The following is a 7,563-nucleotide window of genomic DNA, read 5'->3' on the forward strand; positions in this document are numbered from 1 at the left end:
CCGCAGCCACCTTCCCGCCGCCTCCCCCGCCCCCTCCCCCCCGCGGCCTCGCTGCGCCGCTCCCTCCTTCCCCGTTGACACACCGACTTCTCCCTCCGCCGCACAAAAGAAACGCATCTGGCCTCCAAGTCCCGCGTGGCTCGTGCCCACCTCAAGCCCCAAATGACTTGTTTTGCTCAGAATCAACTCCTGTCTGGGCCGCCTCGAAGTCCCCAGCCCCGGCGAGAACAGCCCGGGATGAGAGAATGTTCCCTGAGCAGGATCCCACGGAGCGGGCGCCTCCGAGCCAGCGCCAGGGCGGGGGCAGAGCCCGGGGCCCGTTCCGGCAGCTCCCAGCGGCGTCCTCGTCGAGGGGCCACCGGCCCCTCCTTCCTCGGCCTCTTCTCCCGGGACCTGAGCCCGGCTGAGTGACAGCAGCCTGCGTTCTAATGGGCCCCCGGATACTGCCTCCTAATTAGCTTGGACCCTGTCCTCCAAGGCTGCTTCTCAGGCCTCCCCCTCTGCACCGCAGTCAATTTTCCGGGATTGGGATAGAACTGATGGCTTCTAATCAGACGAAACGTTTCTGTTGGCTCCAAGCCTCTGGCGAGTGCAGCGGAAGACCCCAAGAGCCCCGCCAGGCCCCACAGCCTCTTCTGTAGGGCTCTCTCCCCTTGTTTTGCGCCAGTGTGGCCAAATCAGCCAGGCCTGGGCCTTGGCAGCCAGGGGGTTGGCTTCTGCCCCCTTCAGGGCAGGTTTGCGGAGATCTGGGGCCTCCGCTGTGGCTTCCCCGAGCTGCAGGCACCTGGCCTCGCTTGCAGGCCAGGTGACTGCAGTTTCTGAGGCCTGGATGGCCAGGCCAGGAAGCCTACCGCCCTTGAGCCTCTCTCTCATACAGTGGTAGCTGAATGGCAGCACCAGTGGGGCCTCCATGGGTGCAGGCACAGACCTTCCCCTCCCCACCCTTAAGAACGATCCCCTTCTGGAGTCCTCCTACTTCTGTGAAGTTTATTGAAGGATTTTGCTGAACAATTGTTAACCTGCCCTGAGACCTCAGAGTCTTGAGCAAATAGAGGGCAGCTAGGGTGATAGGGTGAGACCCTGACCTGTTCCTCTGGCCACAGGTGGACCCCAGCCTGCCCTCTGCCCCTCACCTGCTGACCAACTCCACCAGATAGGAGCAGCGCTGGGCAGGACAGGAGCAACTCCTGGACAGAAGCACTGCCTTACTCTCCAGGTCCTGCACCTCACCCCAGGCCCCGGTGAAGCCCCATCTCCTCCTGGGGGTCTCTGCTTAGGACTGCCGTGCCGGCAGTGAAGATCTGGGGTGTTCTGCAGGGACTGCCTTCTAGCCCTCACCCTGGCTCCTCATCAGCAGGAGACCCACAGCCTCAGGCTGAGTTCTTCAGGGAGGACTGCAGGGGTCAAGAGCGGGTGCAGGGTGGAAACACGCCTGCCTCTCAGCCCCTCAGCGTTAGCCCGAGGCCCCCAGCTCTGGGCCCTGGGAGAAAGCATGCTCCTCACGGCCTGGCACACTCTCTCTGGGTGCCTGTGACCCCAGGGGCAGGGTCTGGGTCTGAGGCCAGAGGGAGGATGTACCTCAGGGGTGGGGTTGGGGAGGCTCTGCAACTCCTGCCCTTTCCCCCCAGAGGGAAGTTTCTCTAAGCTGAGCCCCCACAGGATGAAAAGAGTCTCGGGTGTATGTGTGTGAGGGGGGGAAGACAGCAGGAGGGGGACCTGGGACGTATGGTTGCCCAGCATTTGCCCTCAGCCCCATCTTTTACCGCATTTCTTGGCTGAGTCTCCTGCAGCAGCTGCTAACTCTTTTCAAGGACAGTGTGTGAGCCAGCCTGCCTGGACACAGCCGGGACTCAGGAGCGCGCACCCACACAGATGCACACGCACTCACGACATCCCCCCCGCATGTGCTGTGTGTAGTCACAGGCGGACCCACAGCCAGGCCTCTGGGTCCCAGAACACTGATCAGCACAACATCGGGCCGGTAGGGGACAGGAGGTATGTTCTAAGGCTGCCGGGTGTCAGGCCAAGGTGGGAGGCCCCGTGCCCTCCTGGGTGGTGGCATGGAATAAACAGTGCACCTCTCCGCGTGCTCGCCTTCCACTGTCCACGGGCTGTAAAGAGTCACACATTCCACGGATGGAGACTGTTCTGTGACTCTGCAACTCTTGCTGTTCTGAGGGGCTTGCCTCCCTCACTGTTGATGCATTTAATGTGGTTACTGAGCACCTGCTGGGGCTTCTCCCAAGCCTCCGGTGGTGTTCTAGGCTGTCACGTAGTCTCTTTATTTGGAAATCTCGATGCCTGCTGTGTGGACGGAAAGGCCCTCAGACTGCTGCGGATGAAGCTCCATATCCCCAGGAGTCTGGAGCCCTAGAGAGAGGCTGAGACTAGTAGGGACTGCCCAGGGGAGTCTGTTCTACTGGGCCCGGGGCAGGGCTGAATGAGCAGGGGGTGAGGAGAGGTTGACAGGGAGGACACCCTGGCCTGCTAGGCTGGAGAAGGGACGTGGGCACTTTCTCTTCTTCCCCAGCCTCACCCTCTGCTGGGCACTATCCCAGGCAGGGAAGGGACTTTGTGCACACTCGAAGACACACATCACACACGCAGGACAGGACACAGCTCTTTTTCAGGAGTAAAAGTAGGGGTTCGGTGCTCTCCCCACTTTGCTGTCTGACCTTGGGCAAGGCTTGGCCTGCACTGTGCCCCATTTCCATGTCTGACATGGGACTCAGCAATTCCTACCTGCTGCTTCAGCTTCCAGCTCATCTGGCGATGGGGACATGAGGAGTGGAGGGAAGGGGGCTTACTGGAGCTGGAACCATGTGCCCTAGTCCCCATCCCTCCAGACCACGCAGAGCTAGCAACGATTCTATGACTTTCAGGAAATTTGGAGGCTTAGAGTCCTGGCTGGGTTGAGCACAGGAGCCTAGCTAGCCTTGTGGAGTTGGAAGTAGTCACCATAGGGACCTCTCCTGAGGCCCAGGCTCACTGAAAACAGATTCTGTGCCCAAGAATGGTTTAGCACTTTTATTAGGGAAGAGTGGTTGGAGGGACCTCATGGAGGGCATCCTTCTGCCCACTTATGGGGGGTACCCTGCCCTAATCTTTGCACTAGAATCAAGGAATTTTAGGAAAAGGGAAGGAATGTGCCGTGGCTTGCCCTCGAGGCCATCCCTGACTCTCTGGGACATTCCAACCCTAAGCCTCTTAGGCCGTGGAGAAGTTCAAACTAGAAAACCCAGTTTTGGTAGTGCATCTGGGACCACCTACCTACCTCCTTCTGTCTGCTCTACCTCCCCCCCCCCATAAAAGCTCTTGTTTCTTTGAATACAGGCAATTACAGGGTGAAGGGGGAAAGGGGTGCTCAGGTAGGGGCTGGGAACCATCTCACTGGATTCTCTAGGCTTCCAAGGACCCCAGCATGAGCTTTCCTGTTATCTGGGGTTCCCCAGCCTGTCCTGGTGCAGAGACCTGGGATGTACTCAGGCAGGATGGCTGAGTGGGGTGCCTATAGGAGCATGGAACTCGGAACTCTGGCAGCAGCTGGCAGGGCTGGCCTCATGGCTCACCCAAGTCCACTCACTGGTTATCCTCTGGTTCCTGAAAATGCTAAGCCGAGGGGCAGAGAAGGCTGGGCAAGTGGCAGGGGCTGGTCGCTCAACTGGGGAGCAGAGGGTCAGCTTATGCCGTTACCACAGCCTCCTCTTCCCAGGAGCTGCTTTCCTGAGAGAAGGGCACTCTGAGCCTGCCTGGAAGAGGAACAAATGCTGCCTCTACACCGAGCGTCCTGGCAGCCTGGTCGCATGCCCCCCGTCTACCTCTTTTCCTTTTCCAAACTGAGATGAAGAGTTCCAAGCAGTATGAGGAAAGGGGAGGGAGCCGGCGAGTCCCCCTCCCGTGCTGCCTCTGCTGCCTGTAGCTTTTGCCACTACCCTAGACCTGTGTCTTTGGCCCAGTGGACAGCAACCTGGGATTGCCTTCCTCTGGCCACGATGGCTGTCAGAGGCCGCTGGGATGCCAACAGAATACCCAAGCCTTAGTTTCTCAGAAAAGTGGGCTCAAATATTTTTAGATTCAGGGAATTCCTGAATCGGAAAACCTTGGAACCAGGATTCCAGCCTGGGGTTCCCATTTCTGCCATACTGGCCTCGGGGCCCTCGCTTGACCACCGCGGAAAGGGCTCAGAGTTAGGAGGCTGGTCAATTTCAGAATTCCAAGACCCCGTTCTAGAGAAGCGGCTGTGTGCTCGGGAACCCTGCGTCAACAACCAAACCCCGGAGAAGCCTCGGGAATATCTTTATTGGATTTTGCGAAGAGTATTTGGGGTTTCTGTCTGGGTAAGGAAAAGCCCGACCTTTGCGGGCGAGGGCAGGCCGCCGTGGGCTGGGGGCGCCTCTGAGCACCGCGGCGGGACGTCAGGGTCCTCGGCGAAGAGAGCCGGGGCTCCGGCTGATGTCTGTTGCTTTTCTGCGGCATAGCTGCCCGAAGCAGCCAACGAACCAACGAATGATGCGGTATCGTTTAGAAAAAATACCCTCTTGACGCGAAGCTGCGGTTGAAGTCCCCGGGCGTGCAGAGGGGCCAGCGCCTTCGCTTGTGTTGGGGCCCCCATTCCGCGGCGCAACGGGAAGCGGCCGGCGGCCTTCCTGCCTGCCCTTTCTCCTAGAGGTCCCCAGAGGCCTGCGCCTCCACGAGGGGCTGCGAAGGGCGTCCAGGACTGTGCCCTTCTCAGGGCTGGGGCCCGCGTCCCCGGGACTGCTGCCCTCCTGGGGTGCCCGGAGCCGAAGCATGGGCTGGGACCACCGAGTAGGTGAGGCAGCGCTCCGCGACGGCAGCTGGGACCGTGCGCTGGGCACAGGAACGGTCCTCGCGCTGCCTCGATGGCGCCTGGCCTTCGGCGCGGTGCGCTCAGTCCCGCGCCACCGTCTGCACCCCACGAACGCCTGGAGCAAACAGTGCGGAATCCACCACCACCTCCCTGCGCCCCAACACCGCGGCGACCCAACTTCCCTAGCCCAACGACTCTTACCCCACGCGGGTTGCGCTGCGTGCGCGGCTCGTCGGCTCCGGGCTCGCTCGCCACGGACTCCGGCGGAGGTTTCGACTCCGGCTGGGGCCCCGGATCCAGCTGCGTCTTCGGCTGTGCGCGCAGCTCCGGTCCCCGCTGGTTCGCTACATCGCACCGCGCGAGGTCCGGGCTGCCTCGGCTCGGCCCGCTCCTCCCGCCACCACCGCCGCCGCCCGTCGCCGCGGGGAAGGCGGGGACACGGGCCGGGGAGGCGGGAAGGGGGGAGGGGAAGCGGAGGCGCTAGCCTGGACCAGCGGGGAGGGGCGGCGCGCAGTCCTGCCGGCTAGGGGTCCGGGCCTCCCTCGGGGCGCAGGCAGAGGTCGGCGAGGGTCGCCGCCGGGGTCCGAGGCCGGGGAACGCTCCCCGGGACTGCGCGGGCGGAAGGGGGGCCGGGCCGCATGCGGACGAAGCCGCCGCGGGTCCCGGCCTGGCCTCGGCGCGTTTTTCCTCACTGGACTCAGTTTCCCGCCTGGCACACGAGGGGCCCAGGCCGACCTCGGTCTGGACGGGGTCTGATCGGAGTTTCCCCTGGTCCTGCCTGGCGCCGGTCAACCCGGGGTTTTGAGATTCGACCTTTCCTCCTTTCGGCTCAGCCTGCGGGGGGAAGCTGGTCTTGCATTTTGGCAGGGAGTGTCCGCAGCTCAGGGTTTGGCAGCCAAGGAAGTTTGAGGACCGACCCCAGAATTTCTCTGCGTCTTGGGGGGGGTGTTACTGGGGAGGGGCAAACGCCCGACCCCTGCCCTGCTTGGAGGATAACCCCCCCCCCATTCTCCTCCTCCCGGGCTGGGCTGATGAGCAGAGAGATCAATACTATGGAGCATAGATGCTTCGGTAGCCGCTTGCTCAGTCCCTCTCCTGCACACCCTCCAGCCCTAGTAGCCCTACTCGGCCCTCGCAAAAGGGAGGACTCTATCCATGTGGCCCCGTTGGTGGGCAGGACTAAAGGGGCCTGGGTTCCACCCGGTGTTGCCCACAGCCCAATAACCCCTCATGAAGCCTTAGTGGGGGAAACCAGTTGGCATACCCAGGCTCCTGCTTTCCCCAAGCCCCCATTCAGCCTGCTGCTAGGGCCCTGCGATGGGACCGGGGTCGGGCGAGTCAGTACCATCAGGGGACCACTCTGGGGGACAGGAGGGGCTGAGCTTCCCTCCAACGGCCACGGGTCTCCGGGGCTGCCGCTTTGGCTCAAGGTGCCGGGAGATGGCAGTGCGGCGGCCAGGCATCAATGTTTCATGAGGTGCCGTCACCAGCGGCGCCTCCCTGCCTGGTTCTAGCCGACAGCTGCCGCAGGAGAGGCCAGGGCCCTGCGCCTGCTCTGACGCTCTGCTTGCCCGCGTCTCCAGGGCCACCTGGCCCGGGAACGCAGAGACAGGAACCCCTTGCCAACTCGCAAAGCCTACCCGACCCAAGCTCGCAGATTCCACACGTTCAGGACTCCAGAAGTGGCCCCTGCCCCCTCTCTTGCTGTTTGGGGACTCCAAGCCTCCCCTCCACTGTCAACAGCAGGAATGCCTCTCTGGTGGGTGCCTGAGGCTCTGGTGCACATGGGATCCTAAGGGTTAAGAGCCAAGTCCCCTAGCCCGCAGGGTTTCCGACCTGGACCTGGAGGTGGCCTTGCAGCTATGCAGTCTTGCAGCTTGGACCCTGCCCTTCGGGAAATCTAGCTTCTGCTTGCCCACTGCCATGATACTGGCTGTTTTATGTGTGAAACTGGTCTGCTGGCGGATCTGGCCCCGCAGGCTGCTAAGCTGAGACACTTCCGACCTTGGGCAGCCTTCCTGGAGACCCAAGGTGGCCCTGCTATGTCTTTGGGCATAAATGCAACTGCTGGGTCCTTACTTTGCATGGAGGGTGTGACATCCATCTAGCTGGAGTGGCTTTCATTTTAGCATCTGCTCTGGGAAATCAGACCTTCCTAGCCCTGCACAACACCAGCGTTCCGGGTTTTGTTCCCAGTGACCACAGGGCATGTGTGTGTGTGATTGTCTGTGTGCCCTTGTTTACAGGGAGAGCCCGTGGTGTCAGAAAGTTGCCCCTGAGACCCGAGGGCCAGGGTAGGAATCTGGTCTGCGTCTTTTACTAGCCATGTGGACTTGGGCAAATCACATAACCTCTGGTAGCTTCAGTGTTGTTACCTGCGAAATGGGAATGAAAAGAGTTTTTGTTTCATTGAGAAATCTGTGAGATGATGGAGAGAGGTGTGGCCCTGTGGGGAGATGGGCAGCTGGGCCGCATGTGGACGGTGAAGCCTGCTAGGTTGCTTTGCTCTTTAAAATAGTTTGCTCTCACTTTTGTTTCCTTCTTTGTGCTCTTGTTGTTGGAGTCAGGCAGGAGCAGGTCCCTGCTCTAGTTTAATAGACCTGTCCCTCATGCCGTGCTCATCTTCTAGGAAGTTTCAGACTAGGGAAACTGGGCAGGTGGGTGGGTATGGGATCAGGGCCCGAAAGCCTGGAAGTTCTTGGTCAACCAGGGTGGATCAAAACACATTTTTTAAA

General features: G+C 61.0%; 1 protein-coding gene across 1 annotated transcript in view; it reads right to left on the reverse strand.

Annotated features, from left to right (window-relative positions):
- Positions 1–5,210, reverse strand: part of PITX1 (paired like homeodomain 1) — an 11,698-nt gene extending 6,488 nt beyond the window's left edge. Inside the window, exon 1 of the mRNA XM_034656031.1 lies at positions 5,030–5,210. The gene's annotated coding sequence lies outside the window, so the exon portion shown is untranslated. The remainder of the gene's footprint in view (positions 1–5,029) is intronic.
- Between the last annotated feature and the right edge of the window lie 2,353 nt (positions 5,211–7,563).

The sequence above is a fragment of the Ailuropoda melanoleuca genome, chromosome 3 (genome assembly GCF_002007445.2).
Source record: "Ailuropoda melanoleuca isolate Jingjing chromosome 3, ASM200744v2, whole genome shotgun sequence".
NCBI lineage: Eukaryota > Metazoa > Chordata > Mammalia > Carnivora > Ursidae > Ailuropoda > Ailuropoda melanoleuca.